Below are 22,247 nucleotides of genomic sequence, written 5' to 3' on the forward strand. Positions count from 1 at the left end.
GAATCCTCCTTGAGGCTTATTGAGACATTCCTCATAGATATGAGCAAAATCAAGATCTTGTGAATATAATTCAAGAATGTTATTAAATCCAAGAATTTGAGCTCCCAATGTAGCTAATAGATTAATTTTTCTTGACAAAGCATCAGCCACCACATTGGATTTTCCTTTCTTGTATTTAATAACATAAGTGAATTGTTCAATGAATTCCAACCACTTAGCATGCCTCTTTTGTAACTTGTGTTGACTCTTCAAATACTTAAGTGATTCATGATCACTATGAATGATAAACTCCTTGGCAACAAGGTAATGTTCCCAAGTTTGAAGAGCCCTCACAAGTGCATAGAGTTCTTTGTCATAGGTGGGATAATTACAAGAGGCACCATGAAGTTTTTCACTAAAGTATGCAATTGGGTGTCCTTCTTGTAATAATACTGCACCTATGCCAGATCCTGAAGCATCACATTCTAGCTCAAAAGTTTTGGAAAAATTTGGCAAAGCTAGAATGGGTGCTTGTGTGAGCTTCTCTTTGAGTAGCTCAAAAGCTTTTTGTTGTTTATCCCCCCAATGGAATGTAACATCTTTTTTCACCAACTCATTGAGGGGTGAAGCAAGACTAGAGAAGTTAGGAACAAATCTTCTGTAAAAGCTTGCCAACCCATGGAAGCTCCTTACTTCTCCTACATTCTTTGGAGGAGGCCAATCTTGGATGGCCTTTATTTTTTCTGGGTCCACATGAACCCCATTTTTGGTGACCACAAATCCAAGAAATATGACACTATCAACACAAAAGGTACACTTGTCAAAGTTTGCAAACAATTTGTGTGTTCTAAGAATTGTTAAAACAACTCTCAAATGTTTTTCATGAGTTTGCAAATTTTGACTATATACCAAGATGTCATCAAAGTAAACAACTACAAACTTCCCAATGCAATCCCTAAGGACATGATTCATAAGTCTCATGAATGTGCTTGGAGCATTTGTAAGACCAAAAGGCATAACTAGCCATTCATATAATCCAAACTTGGTCTTAAAGGCAGTTTTCCATTCATCACCTTCCTTAATTCTTATTTGGTGATAGCCACTTTTTAAATCTACCTTTGAAAATATTTGTGCTCCATGCAATTCATCCAACATATCATCAAGCCTAGGAATGGGATGTCTATACTTGATTGTGATGTTGTTGATAGCTCTACAATCACAACACATGCGCCACTTCCCATCTTTTTTTGGTACAAGTAACACTGGTACAGCACAGGGACTTAGACTCTTTTGAACTAAGCCTTTATCTAGAAACTCTTGGACTTGTGTCTCAATCTCCTTAGTTTCTTGGGGATTGGTCCTATAGGCTGGCCTATTAGGAAGAACTGCCCCTGGAATGAAATCAATTTGATGTTCAATTCCTCTTATGGGTGGAAGCCCTTTTGGAATTTCTTGTGGGAATAGATCATCAAATTCTTTCAAAAGTTTTTGAATGGATGGAGAAGGAGTTGAAGTCTTTGAATCACTAGATGTGCATGTAAGTGTCCCTTGACAAAGAAGAAGATATGAAGGTTGCTCAACTTGAAGTGTATTGATTAAAGTCTTTTTGTTTAAAAGGACTTCATGTTGAGTGACCTTAGGTGGCACACTTGTTTCTATACCTCCCTTTCTTTTTGACTTTTTCTTTTGATCATGTTCTTGCTTTCTTAAAATCTTCATTTGTGCTTGATCCTTAGCCACTTGGGTAGGAGTCAAAGGATGAAGCACAAACTTCTTGTCCTTTTGATGGATAGTGATGGTATTGGTTAGACCATGATGGATAGTTTGATGATCAAATTGCCATGGTCTCCCCAATAACACATGACATGCTTCCATGGGAACTATATCACATAAAACTTCATCTTTGAAGTTCCCAATGGAAAATGCCAACTTCACTTGATTCTTGACTATTATATCCCCATCTTCATTTAGCCAATGAAGTTTATAAGGTTTTGGATGGGGTATAATATCAAGTTTCAACTTCTCAACCAACCTTGTGCTACAACAATTGCAACAAGACCCACTATCAACAATGAGAGAACAATGATTTTCTTGAATTTTACATCTTGTGTGAAAGATGTTCTCTCTTTGTGATATATGTTCCAGACTTGGTTGGTTGCTAAGTATCCTTCTCACCATGAGAAGTTGTCCATCATCAGCATATATTTCCTCTTCCCTCTCTTCTTCCTCACTCTCACTTGTACTAGTTGGGGTGTCACTTTCACTACTATAAATGTCCTTGCCTTTCAAAATAATGTTTCTTTTTGTAGGACATTGAGTAGCTACATGACCCCTTCCTAGACATTTGAAGCATTTGATTTCACTTGTTCTTGTGTGTGAGGGTGTCTCTTTCTTGGGTCTCTCTTCTATTTTGGCTAGAGGTTTAAATGGCTCTTTTTCTTTAAAAATTTTCTTTTCAAAAGTAGGTTGAACTTGAATTCTTTTAGAAGAAGATTTTCTCAAGTTTTGTTGTTCTACCTTTATACACATTTGAACAAGATCATTCAAATCTCTATAAGGTAGAAGTTCAACCCTATCTCTTATGTCAAAATTGAGCCCACTTAAAAATCTAGCTAAAGTAGTTTCTGGACCTTCTACTATGCCTGCCCTCATCATATACAACTCCATCTTTTGTCTATATTCCTCAACTGTCATAGACCTTTGTTGTAACCTTTGGAGTTTATCCATGAGCTCTCTATTGTAGTAGGAGGGAATGTGTCTCCTCCTAAGGGCAGACTTGAGATCATTCCAATAGTGGATGGGAGGGGCTTGATGTCTAAGCCTCTCTTGGACCAAGGCAGTCCACCAATACATTGCATACCCTTGAAAGCTTAGGGTAGCTAGAGAGACCTTCCTCTCTTCACTCACTTGGTGGCATTCAAACAATTGTTCCACCTTCATCTCCCAATCAAGATAAGCCTCTACATTGTCCTTCCCATGGAAGTGAGGCAACACAACATTGACTTCTTTAGGGGGTGGGGGTTCATGAGAATTTCTCCTATGCCTCCTAGAAGTAGAAGGCTGATGAGGGTAATAATCACCCAGACTCAAAGACATCCCTCCCTCTTGAGAGTTTTCACTCTGACTTCCCCTAGACTTGCTTTTCCTTATCATTCTCAACTCATCTTGAATAACAGCATTTTGAAGCTCTCTATTGGCTTTCTCTTCATTCATTTCTCTTCTCATTTCCTTGAATTCATTAACTAAAGTTTGAAGAGAAAAATGTTCTTTTTCACTATCACTAATCCTAGGAGAATGCCTTCTAGACATTATGATGGACTTAAATGTTATTCTTGAAGTAAAGACTAGAGATTTTCACTTGAAGCAATATTCCAGGTAAGGGAGGTGATTCACTAGGAATGCTTAAGTACCAAGCCTTTTCCTTGCCAAATATGCTTCTTGCTACTTACTAGAGTCCTTAGATCAAAATCACTCTTAAATCCACTTAAGTCTTAAAGACAACAAAGAAAAACACAAAGCAAAGGAAGGGCACAACCTAAACTCTAAATTCGGACCCCTAAGAGAGCTTCCTATTCGCACAAGATATATGTTATCTAGTCGAAAATTGGAAAAACCATTAAAGTGAGGTCTCCTAGGTGAGGCTTAGACTTTGGATCTAAGACACACTCACCGACTACTCAATTTTAGGTTGTGAGACTTCTTTGAGTCTAGTTACAAATGAGGGAAGAGCACTTGTGAACTCTAGCACCTCACTTGCTTGGATTTGGAACTTACAACCAAAGAAAAACAATGGAAGTTACAAAGAAATTTGGTAAATTGGAAAGGAAAAGTTAAAAATAGGCTAAGGGACAATGTATGCAGCTTTGGTTGCTCTCAAAGAACTTGAATCTACTGGATTCCAAACAATTCTCTCAGCTGCAAGGTGCCTAAACCAAGAAATTAATTTTCTGCAGTATAGAATGCTGCTGCAGTCACGGTTTTTCCTTCTTCAAGGTTCAACTTCATTCACTTTTCTTCACCAATTGAACTTCCTTTGATGCTTCCACTTGCAGTGAGCCATTTGAGTTATAGTTCACCTATCCAATAAACCAATTAGTCACAGAAACTACCACCACAATTGCCAGCAAAATCACATCCAAGTGACAGCAACACCAGTACTTTTGTCAAACAGATGGTGTGCAGAGTGTTCAAAATTCAGAAAGCAAGCAATTAAGTGGCTATCAATCACGGTGGCACATCAAAATGATCTTAGGAATGGCTCTAGAACAGAATTAAAACGCAATAAAAGACTTTAAATCAGAATCACACACGAATTGGCTATGCATTGAAAATTGACAAAACTGTTTGATGAAATGCCTGAATGAGTTACACCAGATTTTTTGCACCAGATTTCTGCACCAGATTTTTATACAATTCAAACTTCGAAACTGATGATGCAATGGTCCTAAGTGCCTTTTAACATTTGTAATATCTCTTTTGAATTGTTATCTTAATATTTTAAATGGACCATGGCTTTTACTGCATCTAAAAATGATGAATCAAACAAAGTAATGCAGTGCAGAATTTGACAGAAAAACCAGCACAGTATTGCAGCAGAGTCAATTTTTTTCAATGCAGAAAAATAGACCAAATGAACAGTACTGCACCTAGTTATTTTCCAATGATTCAAACATGTTTTGATGATGATTTATGACTTGTTGGAACTAATTGGATACATCAAAACTATATAAAACAGAAAATCACTACTGTAGTACCATATTTCAGCTAAATTTACCAACTAGCATGGTCAAATTTTGATTCAAAAGTAATTCTGACTTGAAAACAGCAAGGAGGAGTTAGAAATGGTATTTGAAATTTGCACAAATGCAGAAATTCAGTGTTGATGATGATTAGCAATGATCTAATACTAACCACACACAATTAAGCAAAATTGACTCAAGGAAACTCATGCATCTCGGCCAAATGCTTGGACACTCTTGCCACATGACAAACTATTTGGAATCAACTCATTTCATCTTCCAAATGGTTCAGACAATGGATCAACCAACTGCTGTTCAATAGAACAGTAAATGACCATAAAAACAGTGGCAATGCAGCACAAAAACAGAACTGAAATGCTGTTAGGATTTTAAAAAAAAAAAAACTGCACAGATTTTGAGTTTGAATGATAGATCTAAACACCTGAGCTCATTTCTGAAGTATTCATTGCTCTTACTTGGTGTAGCCACATTCAAACAACTCAGATTTTTGGTAAAACTTGGTAGAAAAACCAGATTTGATAACAAAACAGCAAAGTAACTAACAAGACTTGACAAAAACAGAAATGATGTTTAAATGGTAAAATAGACTCAAACAATTAATAACAGCCGAATAAAATGAAGGAAAACTCAAACAACGACAGCTAGTAGCCAATGAAATTAAGAGTAGATCCTAAACAAAGCAATGATTGATGAAACATTGCAGAATTTTTCAGAAAACAGCAAGACAACCAGGAAATTTTTTGACAGCAGATAAATGGAAGAAAATCTGGACTTATCTCACGGTTCTAGTTAGAACCTTGCTCTGAATACCACTTGATACATCCTAGGAGATGTGGAGAAGCAGATCCGTGAGATTGGAGGTGCAGGGAGGCTTGAACAGCTTGCGGAAACCAATGGAACAGTAGCATGGGCAGCTGCAGACTTGGAGTTTTGTGAGCAGATTGATGAAGAGTTTTGGATGTGAAGCAGCGGATGTTTGGAGTTTAAGGTGAATGGATATGGAGGCTAGCTTGGAGAGGTGATTCACAACTCAGAAGGCTTCCTAGAGTGGAAGGAAGTTGCAATGGAAATCAAGCTAAGAAGTGACTCTTGGAGAAGGAATTTGCTATGCATTTCAGCAGAAATTCTTTAATACAATCCAAAAGTGATTTACAAGCTTTTCCTATGAGATTTTATAGATTAATCTCAAGGCTCTAAGCACTCAACTTTCACGTGGCAGATCTGAACCCATGTGCTACATGTATAGCGTCTAAAACACGTGAAAATCAAGTTTTATGTGAAGAAAAACAATTACTCATGCAGCCCCATAGAAGGATAAGTACACCCCTTTTGTATAGAAATGTCCTTTTTACCCTTCTCCATGTTTTGGCAGATTTGGCATATATTCTTGTTCTCCAATTTTCCATCCAAAGATAGCAAATAGTACTTGACCTTGAGGAGAATATTCATCTTTGAGCTTTTTGGCCATTCCTCTTGTGATGGGTCCTATGGTGTTAGACCTTCTTGTATCAGAAGTGAAGAAGGAGAGAGATGAAATCAGAAAAGACAATAAAAAGTGCAAAAGGAGAAGTCGAAGTCACCGCTCAGCGGCAGTTTACCGCTGAGCGGCACTCAGGAGCTTGCGGGAAGTCCGCTGAGGGGCAAAATGGCCGCTGAGGGGAGCAAACAAGTCACGCACTCACCGCTGAGCGGTATTTTACCGCTGAGCGGCACTCTGGAAGTCACGTGAGGTCTGCTGAGGGGCAAAATGGCCGCTGAGGGGAGAAAACAAGTCACGCACTCACCGCTGAGCGGTATTTTACCGCTGAGCGGCACTTTAATGGGCTTGGACTTGACTTTTTGTAATTTACGAATGATATATAAGCTTTAGGGTTTCCTAGGGTTAGGTATCTCTGGCTGGAACGAAGAAAACACTCTCTCTTCCACCCCTTTGAAGGAGGATCTTGGATGCTGAGGCTTCCTCTTCACCTTTTTAGGGTTTATTCTTTCATTCTTTCAATGTAATCTTGTGAAACTCTCATATATGGAATCTGTTTTTACATCTTTTAATTAAGACTTATGCTTTCCTTCATCATTAGTTAGGGTTTTTCCTCTTTGCTTAATGCTTGCATTGTTTAACTCATTCGATGCATGATTATTGGTTTTGTCGATACGGGCACGTACGGGGAAGTCTAGATCCGGGGAATTTCTCCCAATTTTATATTGGTTGTCGTTAAGCTCCTGCAGTTATGAACTGATCATTAGGAATGCTAGGAATTGTATGAACTCGTGATTAGGGAGAAGCCTTCTGGAAAGGTACATTAGAGAGTGGCATTAACAATAATGATTTGATTGTTGAAATCCTAAAATATATGAGAGTGGATAAGATGAAATTGACCCCCAACAACATATCCATACATAAATTTCATTGAAAGTGTTTATCTTTTGCTTTTTGCCATTGATCAAAATTCATGCATACATATTTATTTTCTGTCTTGCATTTTAAACCCCAATTAATTCGTTTGTAAGTCTTAGTTAATTAAGAAACCACATAACTAAACTAGGCCGTGAGTCCTTTGGGAAGAACGATACTTGGTCTAACTAAGTTTATTACTTGAACGATTCGGTCATACTTGCCGATTGAAAACAAGTTTGTGACATCACATTTTGGTGTTCATAAATTTGTCCATCAAGTTTTTGGCGCCGTTGCCGGGGACTCGTGGTTTAACTGGTTAATTTGTGTGATTATTGATTATCTTTGACTTATTTTTTTATTTTATTTTTAAATTTCAAATTTTTATTTTATTTTTCTGTTTTTTTATTTTTTTTTTATTTTCTGAATATTATATCTTTTCTTATATCTTTTTGTGCTAACCAAATCTTTTCTAGGGTTTTGTGTTCTTGTGTATGCAGGAGGCAATTCGAACTAGGAGCAAGAAAACAACAGAACCTCTGCTTGAAGGATTAGAAGACAGTAGACGAAGGAGAAGGATCAGAACATCTAGAGAACTTTTCCCTCCTCCGGAAACTCTGTTGCAACCATCACCACAAGGTTCTGACAATAGCACAGAAAATATGGAGAATAATAATATCAGAAGAACTCTTGCTGATTACACCAATGTAGCTGGACCTCAACACTTTAACAGCATAGCTAGACCTATAGTCAATGCAGCCAATATGGAGGTCAAACCAGCACTAATCCAACTGGTGAAGAGTAATCAATTTAATGGGTTATCTCATGAAAGCCCATATGAGCACCTTACTACATTTAATGAAATTTGCAACACAGTGAAAATCAATGGGGTGCCAGACGAAGCAATCAAACTTAGTTTGTTTCCTTTCTCATTGGGAGGCAATGCTAAGCTTTGGTTGAACTCTTTTCCAGAAGGAAGTTTCACAGAGTGGGAAGCAGTGGTAACAAAGTTTTTGAACAAGTACTTTCCACAATCAAAGGTGACAAAAGGCAAGCAAGAGATATCTTCATTTAAGCAGGGCATGGAAGAATCACTGGGGCATGCATGGGATAGATACAAAAGTCTGCTAAGAAAAACACCCACGCATGGCTTTGAAGAACAGGAAGTAGTCTTAACTTTCCTTGGAGGGCTTGGTTCACAAACCAAGATTATGCTTGATGCTTCAGCAGGAGGCAATATTAAATGGAAAACTCCAGAGGAAGCTATAGAAATCATTGACAACATGGCTACTAGTGATAATGAGCTCAACAGTGAAAGAGGAGTTCCTATGCAACAAAAAGGGGTTCTCCAATTACAGACACATGATGCCTTGCTAGCTCAAAATAAAATTCTAACTCAACAGCTGGAGACTCTGACTAAAACTCTTGCACAATTACCTAAAGAGTTGAAAACTGCTGCACAGGTACAAACCCAGTTGTGCGAATTATGTGGAGGTGATCATATCAATGGTCAATGTGCTTTTCCAGTGGAAGCCTTGGAGGATGTTAATTTCATGGCTAATCAATTTCCATACCGTCAAGGGAATTACAATCAAGGGTGGAAACCACATCCAAGCATTGGTCAAGGACAAACTGGGCAAGCAAATCAATATAATAAGCAGCAGCAGCAACCAACCTTTTGGCAACAGTTATCTATGCTTAATGAAAAATCAACAAGGTTGGAAGAAACTCTTCAGCAATTCATACAAAAAACCGAATCTTCTCAAAAGAGCACTGAAGCTGCTATAAAGAATTTGGAGATTCAAATGGGTCAGATTACCAAGCAATTGGAAGAAAGGCCAAATAGAAATTTTGGGGCTAATACTGACGTTAACCCTAGAGAAGAGTACAAAGTGGTAAAGAGTGTGAATGAAGAGATAATTGAGTTAGAAGAAGGAGAAACAGAAGAAAGAAGAGAAATAGAGAGCAAAAACAATTTTCCTTTTCCAATAAATCAAGAGAAACAAATAGATTTCACAGAATTATTCAGAATGGTGGATAATAAAGCACCTTGGGAACAGATTTTACAGAAAATTGCAGTTTACACAAAATCTGATGAAGAAATTTCTACAAAGAAGAGACGTAGAGATGATGAGGCAAAAGAGTGTATAACTGTTAAGAAAGAGTCATTCCCTCCTAAAGCGTCAGATCCAGGCAGTTTTTCTATCCCTTGTACTATAGGGAAGAAAAAGGTAAAGAAAGCTCTCCTTGATTTAGGTTCAAGTGTTAACTTGATACCTTATTCTTTACTGGAGCAAATCGGCAATGTTAAAATGAAACCTGCAAAGATTAAGATAGTAATGGCCGATGGATCTTCAAAGGAGCCATGTGGGATTGTAGAGGACATTATAGTTTGTGTTGGCAAACTTCAGTTCTTGGCAGACTTTGTGGTGATGAAGATGGAGACCAAGAAGATACCTATTATACTTGGAAGACCGTTTATGAAAACGGCCAGGGCTATCATAGATGTAAATGAACGGATAGTGGTGCTCCAGGATATAGAGGAGAGAGTGGTGGTAGATGTCTTCAAAGATGAGATGCAAGCAAAGGAGGAAGAAGCTAGTTATAAAGCTGCATTTCGACATGCACCCATGACTAGCCGTAAAGAAGAAAATTTTGAGGTTTCAGGTAACCATTGTTTGTTGTTTCAGGTACCCCAGGAAGAAGAGATTGGAAGAGGAGAAGAAATTCCTAGAGACTGGAAGAAAAGAAGACTCCAACTTGGCACACCTGTTAGAATCAAAAACAAGTTGTGGGTTGTGAAGGGCTTTAAAGAGAAGGAGATGATAGAAATAGAATCTCCATATTCTAGAAGAACCAAAACAGTTCAAAGGAAACAGCTGAGGAGTTGGTGGAATGACAACATCAACTACAAAGAAGATGGAACTTGAACTTTATTGGGTCAAGCTAATGACATTAAAAGAGCGCTTGCTGGGAGGCAACCCAGTGAATTTAAAAACTTTTGATTTGGTTTTGTAATTTTTAATTTGTGAACATTATTTTTGTATTTATTTTGTTGGATATAGCATCTACTGAAGGATGCTAGGTGGTTAAGTATCTACTGAAGGATACAATGGCTGTAACACCTACTGATGGGTGTTGGTAAGAAAATTTTGCACCTACTGAAGGGTGCTGGAGGATTTTGGGTCAGGCTCGTGACGTTAAACAAGCGCTACCTGGGAGGCAACCCAGTTGATTGAATATTTCTGTTTGTTTATTTTTAGGGTTTGCATAAGCATTGTGAACATTGAATTGCAGGGAACCAGTGAGGGGCACATATGGGAGGCACGTAGGTTAAGAAAAGAAGGAAAAGAGCACTTCACGAAAGTGCCGCTGAGCGGTACTCTCGCAGAATAGGGTTTTAGTTCCCCTTAGCGGGACCCGAGCCCATTAGGGTATTTTTAAACCCTAAGCTGTGCATTCTTTCACACTTTCAGACTTTTCTTTGCACAAACACTCCCACATACCTTCTCCAAGGTTTTCCACATCTTTTCACTCTTCCCTCTTAAGAAAATTTCTCTTCCACTTACTTTTCCACTAGTGTGCCATCAAAGTTTGGGGTTGGAAGAGAGCATTCTAGCTTGGAAGCATTCTCATTGCATCTAGTATCTCCACCCAAGTAAGTAAAATGCATTTTGTTCATTCTAGGGTTTTGATTTTGAATATGATGGTCAAAGCATGAAGATTTAGGGGTTTTGATTTCTTGGCATGATTTGATGATATATTTGATGTTTGAACCGATTAAACTACATGATTATGAACTGGAAAACTGAAAATTGCATTTGGGTGGAGTTAGGAAAGCTTTAAAACAGGTTTTTCAAAAATCTGCAGAGTTACCGCTGAGGGGTAAACTGCCGCTGAGCGGCACTCTGCCAGATTTGATTTTTCTGGTTTTGTGTGATCTGGAATGTGGTACTGGTGGCGCTGAGGGGAAATTCTGGCCCTCAGCGGTGGTTTAGCTTCGAAAGGAGTTGTGTTCTGTGTTTTACTAATGATTAACATCATGTTCTGTGGTTTTGTTTGTGTTCTAAATGTAGGAATGGCATCCTCATCAGGAAAAAGATTGAAAACCATGGCAACCAAGAGAAAGGAAAAGGAACCAGAGCAACCCCACTCTAGCAGGTTCCTCTCTAGGAAACATGAGAAGCACTTTAAAGTGGTTCAGGACAGGAGACTTCTGATGGAGAGAAAGGTTGGAATGATACCTAACCTTGCTCCTCAATTTGGAGAGCAAGTTTTAGGGAATGACTGGGGAAAGCTAGCCACTTATCCTGCACCTGCCAACATAGCTGTGGTTAAGGAATTTTACACCAATGCAAAGAAGATTGGTGATTATCCAGCTGAGAATTATTTGGGCTATGTCAGAGGACATGCTATCAGGTATGATCCTGATTCAATTAATAACTTTCTGGACACTGTATGGGCTGGTGAGCAGTGCCAGTTTGCTCTTTGCATGGAGGAAGGTGTTGATTATGAGGATGTGGAGAGAGTACTGTGTATACCTGGAGGACACTTCCAAAGGAATCGATCTGGCTCAGTGGTTAACATTAGGAGGACAGATTTGACTCCTCTTCCAAAGTATTGGATGGCGTTTTCTCATGCCAACATTCAGCCATGTTCACATGTGTCAGATATTACTCTCAGCAGGGCATTCTTCATCTACTGTGCTATCAGAAACTTGAATGTTAATATTGGGCAGGTGATAGCTGATGAGATTAGTGTGTGCGCCAATACTTCAAACAACAAAGCACCACTAGGACATCCTTCTTTGACAACGCACCTTTGCAAGATAGCTGGGGTGGACACTTCTGCTCCACCTTTTGAGAGGCCAAGAAAAGCTATTGATGAGGCCTACTATAGACACTACTGTGGAGGTGATGATGCAGCTCAGCCAGTTCCACCACGCCGTGCTCGTAGAGAGAGAAGGCCAGCATAGAGCCAGACATCTGCTGAGACACATGAAGCAGAGCCATTCCAGATGAGGGACATGTATATGTCTCCTATAGGGGCTCAGTTGCAGTCCATTCACAGAGGGCAGGTGGCTACTGGTGAGATGATTGTGGGGATGTATGATACACCTCCAGCCCACAGGTGGACTATGGATGAATTCCATAATGTGGTAGCATGGCCAGAGGAACCAGTGCATGGAGGAGGAGCTGAAGCAGCTGAAGCTTCAGCTAGAGATATGGAAGAAGATGAAGCTGATGAGGATGATGCATTTGAAGATGATGAAGATGAGGAGGAAGAGGGAGATACAGAGGACAGCTTAGATTGATGAGGAGCTGAGATAGCATTTACTAATGAATGCTATCATGTGCTTATGTTTTGTGGTCTAAGTTTTCTGAACTTATTTGTTTCTGTTTTTTAGATTAGGGTTTTTGATGTACTTTATTTGAAAGCTGGTTTCTTGTGATGGTTTGCTATTAACTGTGATTGTGTGATAAGTAATACTGAATGATGCTTATGATTAATTGATGTTGAGATGATGTGCACATTAAAATGCTTATACAGGTGATTCACAAGCTTTGTGAACAAATGCATGATATCATGATTGTGATTGTGAAATTAAGCAGGATGTGTATGTAAAATGTGAATGAGCTTATATGTGAGATTTTGAGCTCCAGAGTTGTTATTGTTGAATGCTATTACTTTGAAAGCATGAATGATTTTGCCCAGGTTTTCTATGAGTGAATCAATTGCTTGTTTTGCATCATATGATCAAGGCCGTTTGTTGGAAACCTTTTTATTGGCCAAATTTGTAGAAGTTAGCCCACTAAAAGAGAACACTTTGTGTTCAATCCTTTTGAACCCTTAGCCTTGAATATACACTGAAACCTTTGATTGAAAAATCTTTACCTTGAGTTAAGTAGAAAATCTTGTGTGGTATTGTTAAATATTCAAGTTTGGGGTTGTTGGGAAAACATGAAAAGCATTGAGCTAAGAGCTAAAAAGTAAGAAGATGTAAAGAAAAAGAAAAGAAAAGAAAAAGAAGCAAAGCTCAATGCAAAGGCAAAAGAAAGTTGGGAAAGAATAAGATGATTGTGTTGTTATGATTCTCTTAACTCAAGGATTTTGTGATCCAGAAAAACCAATTTTCTTGTTAGCGCAGCCACATTATAAGCCATAGAAAAGTCCTTGTGATGATGCATGCTTGTGAATGTTTTTGATTGTGGTAAAATGAAAGGCAAAGTTGATTCATGTAACATTGTGATAGTAGAGTGAATGAGTGATCATCTCTTATACACTTGAGTGTGAGTGAAACACTTGACTTAGTGAGGAAATATCACATGAACACATGAACATCCATGCTTAATTGATTGATCATTCATGAAAATAGCATTTGTTGGAATTTAAATGACTTTGTGAACACTAAAGCATGTGCACATCTTGATTGAACTCTTGGTCATAAGTTTGAGTAAAGTTGTTACTTATCTTGAAAAAGAGGATTTTTAGAATGAGTAAATCATCATATGAATTGGTTGAAGATAGAGTTACATCTTGTTTGCTTGAGGACAAGCAAAGTTCTAAGTTTGGGGTTGTGATAACAGTTGAAAAACTGTTATTTTCATGATTAAAATTGACACTAAAAGCAACCTTTACACTTAGAAACTAGCTTGAAATCATGCTTTTCCTCATGTTTTTAGAAATAAGAGAGCTGGACAGGTTTATGCTTGATTTCAGTGTTTTTGTGCAGGTTTTAAGGTGAATTTAGTGAAAGAAGTGAAGAAGGAGAGAGATGAAATCAGAAAAGACAATAAAAAGTGCAAAAGGAGAAGTCGAAGTCACCGCTCAGCGGCAGTTTACCGCTGAGCGGCACTCAGGAGCTTGCGGGAAGTCCGCTGAGGGGCAAAATGGCCGCTGAGGGGAGCAAACAAGTCACGCACTCACCGCTGAGCGGTATTTTACCGCTGAGCGGCACTCTGGAAGTCACGTGAGGTCCGCTGAGGGGCAAAATGGCCGCTGAGGGGAGAAAACAAGTCACGCACTCACCGCTGAGCGGTATTTTACCGCTGAGCGGCACTTTAATGGGCTTGGACTTGACTTTTTGTAATTTACGAATGATATATAAGCTTTAGGGTTTCCTAGGGTTAGGTATCTCTGGCTGGAACGAAGAAAACACTCTCTCTTCCACCCCTTTGAAGGAGGATCTTGGATGCTGAGGCTTCCTCTTCACCTTTTTAGGGTTTATTCTTTCATTCTTTCATTGTAATTCATCTAGGTTCACCATGAATATGGTGAACTAAACTCTGTATGTTTGTTGGGGAATCAATGTAATCTTGTGAAACTCTCATATATGGAATCTGTTTTTACATCTTTTAATTAAGACTTATGCTTTCCTTCATCATTAGTTAGGGTTTTTCCTCTTTGCTTAATGCTTGCATTGTTTAACTCATTCGATGCATGATTATTGGTTTTATCGATACGGGCACGTACGGGGAAGTCTAGATCCGGGGAATTTCTCCCAATTTTATATTGGTTGTCGTTAAGCTCTTGCACTTATGAACTGATCATTAGGAATGCTAGGAATTGTATGAACTCGTGATTAGGGAGAAGCCTTCTGGAAAGGTACATTAGAGAGTGGCATTAACAATGATGATTTGATTGTTGAATTCCTAAAATATATGAGAGTGGATAAGATGAAATTGACCCCCAACAACATATCCATACATAAATTTCATTGAAAGTGTTTATCTTTTGCTTTTTGCCATTGATCAAAATTCATGCATACATATTTATTTTCTGTCTTGCATTTTAAACCCCAATTAATTCGTTTGTAAGTCTTAGTTAATTAAGAAACCACATAACTAAACTAGGCCGTGAGTCCTTTGGGAAGAACGATACTTGGTCTAACTAAGTTTATTACTTGAACGATTCGGTCATACTTGCCGATTGAAAACAAGTTTGTGACATCACATTTTGGTGTTCATAAATTTGTCCATCATCGCTCAGCGGTAAACTGCCGCTGAGCGGTGACTTCGGCTTCTCCTTTTGCACTTTTTGATGTCTTTTCTGATTTCATCTCTCTCCTTCTTCACTTCTTTCACCAAATTCACCTTAAAACCTGCACAAAAACACTGAAATCAAGCATAAACCTGTCCAACTCTCTTATTTCTGAAAATATGGATAAAAGCATGATTTCAAGCTAGTTTCTAAGTGTAAAAGTTGCTTTTTGTGTCAATTTTAAGCATGAAAATAACAGTTTTTCAACTGTTATCACAACCCCAAACTTAGAACTTTGCTTGTCCTCAAGCAAACAAGATATAACTCAATCTTCAACCAATTCATATGATGGTTCACTCATTCAAAAATCCTCTTTTTAGATAAGTAAAAACTTCAATCAAACTTATGACCAAGAGTTCAATCAAGAGTTGCACATGCTTTAGTGTTTCACAAAGTCAGTTAATACCCAACAAATGCTCTTTTTCATGAATGACCAATCAATTAAGCATGGATGTTCATGTGCTAATGGAATATTTCCTCACTAGGTAAAGTGTTTCACTCAACACACAAGTGTATAAAAGGTAATCACTCATTCACTCTACTATCACAATGTCACATGAATCAACTTTGCCTTTCATTTTACCACACTCAAAAACATTCACAAGCATGCATCATCACAAGGACTTTTCAATGGCTTATAATGTGGCTGGGTTAACAAGAAAATTGGTTTTTCTGGATCACAAAATCCTTGAGTTAAGAGAATCATAACAACACAATTATTCTTATTTTTCCCAACTTCCCTTTGCATTTGCATTGAGCTTTACTTCTTTTTCTTTTCTTTTCTTTTTCTTTGCCTATACTTCCTTTTTGGCTCTTAGCTCAATGCTTTTCCTTTTTCATGTTTTCCCAACAACCCCAAACTTGAACATTTAACAATACCACACAAGATCTTCTACTTAACTCAAGGTAAAGATTTTCAATCAAGGGTTTCAGTGTATGTTCAAGGCTAAGGGTTCAAAGGATAGAACAATAAGTGTTCTCTTTTAGTGGGCTAACTTTATGAATTTGGCCAATAAAAAAAAGGTTCCAACAAACGGCCTTGATCATATGATGCAAAACAAGCAATTGATTCAATCATAGAAAACCTGGGCAAAGTCATTCATGCTTCCAAAGTAATAGCATTTAACAATAACAACTCTGGAGCTCAAAACCTCACATATAAGCTCATTCACATTTGACATACACATCCTGCTTAATTTCACAATCACAATCATAATATCATGCATTTGTTCACAAAGTTTGTGAATCACCTGTATAAGCATTTTAATGTGCACATCATCTCAACATCAATCAATCAATAAGCATCATTCAGCATTACTTATCACACAATCACAGTTAATAGCAAACCATCATAACAAACCAGGTTGTCAATAGAGTACATCAAACCCTAATCTAAAAACAAAAACAAATAAGTTCAGAAAACTTAAACCACAAAAGCATAATCATATGATAGCATTTATCAGTAAATGTTATCTCAGCTCCTCATCAGTCTGAGTTGTCCTCTGTATCTTCTTCTTCTTCCTCATCCTCATCATCTTCAAATGCATCATCATCATCAGCTTCATCTTCTTCCATCTCTCTAGCTGAAGCTTCAGCTGCTCCAGCTCCTCCTCCATGCACTGGTTCCTCTGGCCAAGCTACCACATTATGGAATTCATCCATAGTCCACCTGTGGGCTGGAGGTGTATCATACATCCCCACAATCATCTCAGCAGTGGCCACCTGCCCTCTGTGAATGGACTGCAACTGAGCACCTATAAGAGACATATACATGTCCCTCATCTGGAATGGTTCTGCTGCATGTGTCTCAGCAGATGTCTGGCTCTGTGCTGGCCCTCTCTCTCTACGAGCACGGCGTGGTGGAACTGGCTGAGCTGCTTCCTCACCTCCACAGTACTGTCTGTAATAAGCCTCATCAATAGCTTTTCTTGGCCTCTCAAATGGTGGAGCAGAAGTGTCCACACCAGCTATCTTGCAAAGGTGCGTGATCAAAGAGGGATGTCCTAGTGGTGCTTTGTTGTTTGAGGTATTGGCGCACACACTAATTTCATCAGCTATCACCTGCCCAATATTAACATTCAAGTTTCTGATAGCATAGTAGATGAAGAATGCCCTGCTGAGAGTAATATTTGACACATGTGAACATGGCTGAATGTTGGCATGAGAAAATGCCATCCAATACTTTGCAAGAGGAGTCAAATTCGTCCTCCTAATGTTAACCACTGAGCCAGATCGATTCCTTTGGAAGTGTCCTCCAGATATACACAGTACTCTCTGCACATCCTCATAATCAGCACCTTCCTCCATGCAAAGAGCAAACTGGCACTGCTCACCAGCCCATACAGTGACCAGGAAGTTATTAATAGAATCAGGATCATACCTGATAGCATGGCCTCTAACATAGCCCAAATAATTCTCAGCTGGATAATCACCAATCTTCTTAGCATTGGTGTAAAATTCCTTTACCACAGCTATGTTGGCAAGTGCAGGATAAGTGGCTAGATTTCCCCAGTCATTCCCTAACACTTGCTCTCCAAATTGAGGAGCAAAGTTAGGTATCATTCCAACCTTTCTCTCCATCAGAAGTCTCTTGTCCTGAACCACCCTAAAGTGCTTCTCATGTTTTCTAAAGAGGAACCTGCTAGAGTGGGGTTGCTCTGGTTCCTTTTCCTTTCTCTTGGTTGCCATGGTTTTCAATCTTTTTCCTGAAGATGATGCCATTCCTACATTCAAACACAATTACAAAACCACAGAACATGATGTTAATCATTAGTAAAACACAGAACACAACTCCTTTCAAAGCTAAACCACCGCTGAGGGCCAGAATTTCCCCTCAGCGCCACCAGTGCCACATTCCAACACGCAAAAATTCAGAAAAACCAAATCTGGCAGAGTGCCCCTCAGCGGTAACTCTGCAGATTTTTGAAAATCTTGTTTTAAAGCTGTCCTAACTCCACCCAAATGCAATTTTCAGTTTTCCAGTTCATAATCATGCAGTTTAATCGGTTCAAACATCAAATATATCATCAAATCATGCATAGAAATCAAAACCCCTAAATATTCATGCTTTGACAATCACATTCAAAATCAAAAACCCTAGAATGAACAAAATGCATTTTACTTACTTGGGTGGAGATACTAGATGCAATGAGGATGTTCCAATCTAAGATACTCTCTTCCAACCCCAAACTTCAATGGAACACTAGTGAGCAAGTGAGTGGAAGAGAAATTTTCAAGAGGAAAGAATGAAAACATGTGGAAAACCTTGGAAAAGGTATGTGGGAGTGTTTGTGCAGAGAAGTGCCTGGATAGAAAACCTAAAACGCAGCTTGGGGTATAAAAATACCCTAATGGGCTCGGGTCCCGCTAGGGGGAACTAAAGCCCCCTTAGCGATAGTACCGCTCAGCGGTAACTAGCCGCTCAGCGGCACTTTCGTGAAGTGCTCTTCTCCTTCTTTTCTTAACCTACGTGCCTCCTAAACATGCCCCTCACTGGTTCCCTGCAATTCAATTCTCAGGTTACTTATGCACAACCCTATTATACTACTACAATAAAACAAACAAAAACAATCAATCAACTGGGTTGCCTTCTAGGTAGCGCTTGTTTAACGTCACGAGCCTGACCCAAAATCCACCAACACCCATCAGTAGGCGTTACAATCTTACCAACACCCATTAGTAGGTGCAGAATTTTCTTACCAACACCCATCAGTAGGTGTTACAGACTTACCAATCACCCATCAGTAGGTGTTACAAACTTAGTATCCTTTAGTAGATACTTAACCACCTAGCATCCTTCAGTAGATGCTATATCCAATAAAGTATTTACAAAAATAATGTCCACAATTTAAAAGTTACAAAACAAAATCAAAAGTTTTTAAATCACTGGGTTGCCTCCCAGCAAGCGCTCTTTTAACGTCATTAGCTTGACCTAGTAAAGTTCAAATTCCTTCTTCATAGTTGATGTTCTTGTCCCACCAACTCATCAGTTGTTTCCTGTGTACTGCTTTGATTTTTTTAGAATGTGGAGACTCTATCTCTATCATCTCCTTCTCTTTATAGCCTTTCACAACCCACAACTTGTTTTTGGTTCTCACAGGTGTACCAAGTTAGGGTCTTCCTTTATTCCAGTCATCAGGAACTTTTCCTCCTCTTCCAATCTGTTCTCCTTTATGCACCTGAAACAACAAACAATGGTTACCTGTAACCTTGGGCTTTTCATCTTTATGGCTAGTCATTTGTGCATCTTGAAATGCAGCTTTATAACTAGCTTCTTCCTCCTGTGTTTGTGTCTCATCTTTAAAGACATCTACAACAACTCTCTCCTCTCGGTCCTGGAGCACCACTATACCTTCGTTTATATCAATGATAGCTTTGGCCGTTTTCATAAACGGTCTTCCAAGAATGATAGGTATCTTTTCTGTCTCCATCTTCATCACCACAAAGTCTGCCAAGAACTGGAGTTTTCCAACACAAACTATGATGTCCTCTGCAATCCCACATGGTTCCTTTGAAGATCCATCGGCCATTACTAAATTAACCTTTACAGGTTTCATATTAACATCGCCGATTTGCTCTAGTAAAGAGTAAGGTATCAAGTTAACACTTGAACCTAAATCAAGAAGAGCTTTTTTAATCCTTTTCTTCCCTATGGTACAAGGGATAGAAAAGCCTCCTGGATCTGTTGCTTTTGGAGGGAATGGCTCCTTTTTAACAGTTTTACACTTCTTTGCCTCATCATCTCTACGTCTTTTCTTTGTAGAGACGTCTTCATCAGATTTAGTGTAAACCGTAATTTGTTGTAGAATCTGCTCCCAAGGTGCATCATTATCCACCATCTTGAATAATTCTGTGAAATCTAGTTGTTTCCCTTGATGTATTGGAAAAAGAGAAGTATTTTTGCTCTCTATTTCTCTTTTCTCTTCTGTTTCTCCTTTGTCTAACTCAACTATCTCATTTTTAGCACTCTCTACCACCTTGCATTCTTCTCTGGGGTTAACCTCAGTGTTAGCCCCAAAATTTCTATTTGGCCTTTCTTCCACCTGCTTGGTGATCTGCCCCATCTGAATCTCCAAATTCTTGATAGCAGCTTCAGTGCTCTTTTGGGTAGACTCAGTTTTCTGTATGAAATTATTAAGAGTGTCTTCCATCCTCATGGACCTTTCATTAAGCATAGAAATCTGCTGCCATAAGGTGGGTTGCTGCTGCTGCTTATTAAATTGACCAGCTTGCCCAGTTTGTCCTTGACCAATGCTTGGGTGTGGTTTCCACCCTTGATTGTAGTTCCCTTGACGGTATTGATTGGTCATGTAATTCACATCCTCCACGGCTTCTGCTGGAAAGGCCCATTGACCATTGATATGGTCGCCTCCACATAATTCACACAACTGAGATTGTACCTGTGCAGCAGTTTTCAACTCTTTAGGCAATTGTGCAAGTGTTTTAGTAAGAGTCTCCAGCTGTTGAGTTAGAATTTTATTTTGTGCTAGCAAGGCATCATGTGTCTGTAATTGTAGAACTCCTTTATGTTGCATAGGAGCTCCTCTTTCACTGTTGAGCTCATTATCACTAGTAGCCATATTTTCAATAATTTCTGTTGCTTCCTCTGGAGTTTTCCATTTAATGTTTCCTCCTACTGAGGCATCAAGCATCATCTTGGTTTGTGAACCAAGACCTCCAAGGAAGGTAAGGACTACTTCCACTTCATCGAATCCATGCGTGGGTGTTTTTCGTAGCAAGCTTTTGTATCTATCCCATGCATGACCCAATGATTCTTCCATGCCCTGCCTGAATGAAGAAATCTCTTGCTTGCCTTTGTTCACCTTTGATTGTGGGAAGTATTTATTTAGAAACTTGGTTACCACTGCTTCCCACTCTGTGAAACTTCCCTCTGGAAAAGAATTTAACCAAAGCTTAACATTGCCTCCTAATGAGAAAGGAAACAAGCTAAGTTTGATCGCTTCATCTGGCACCCCATTGATTTTCACTGTGTTGTAGATCTCATTAAATGTAGTGAGGTGCTCATATGGGCTTTCTTGAGATAACCCATTGAATTGATTGCTCTTCACCAGTTGGATCAATGCTGGTTTGACCTCCATGTTAGCTGCATTGACTCTAGGTCTAGCTATACTGTTAAAGTGTTGAGGTGCAGCTGTATTGGTGTAATCAGCAAGAGTTCTTCTGATATTATTGTTCTCCATATTTTCTGTGCTATGGTTAGAACCTTGTGGTGATGGTTGCAACAGAGTTTCCAGAGGAGGGAAAAGTTCTCTAGATGTTCGGATTCTTCTCCTCCGTCTACTCTCGTCTAAACCTTCAAGAAGAGGTTCTGCAGTTATCTTGCTCCTAGTTCGAACTGTCTCCCGCATACACAAGAACACAAAACCCTAGAATATTTGGTTAACACAAAAAGATATAGGAGAGGATATAAGATTCAGAGAATCAAAATAAAATAAAGTAAAATAAAATAAAACAAAAACAGAAAAAATAAAAACAGAAAAATAAAAACAGAAATTCAAAATTAAAGTCAAAGATAATCAATAATCACACAAATTAACCAGTTAAACCACGAGTCCCCGGCAACAGCACCAAAAACTTGATGACAAATTTATGAACACCGAAAAACGGCGCCACAAACTTGTTGAACAATCGGCAAGTGTGACCGAATCGTATCAAGTAATAAACTCGGTAAGACCAAGTATCTTTCTCCCAAAGGACTCACGGCCTAGTTTAGTTATGTGATTTGTTGATTATTTAAGACTTAAGAACGAAATAAGTGAAGTTTAATATGCAAAACAGAAAATAAACATGTATGCATGAATGTGATCAATGGCTAAAACAAAATACAAACACTTCAATGGATTATATGGATGAGTATGTTGTTGGGGTTATCAATTTCATCTTATCCACTCTCATATACTTTAGGAATTCAACATTCTTTTCATCATTGTTAATGCCAATCTCTAAATTACCTTGCAAGAAGGCCTATCCCTAATTACGAGTTCATACAATTCCTAGCATTCCTAATAATTAGTTCTTTTAGTGCAGGAGCTTAACGGCAACCAATATACTATTGG

This window comes from Vigna umbellata, chromosome 1 (genome assembly GCF_029865625.1).
Source record: "Vigna umbellata cultivar VRB3 chromosome 1, Vumbellata_1.0, whole genome shotgun sequence".
NCBI classification, from domain to species: Eukaryota; Viridiplantae; Streptophyta; class Magnoliopsida; order Fabales; family Fabaceae; genus Vigna; species Vigna umbellata.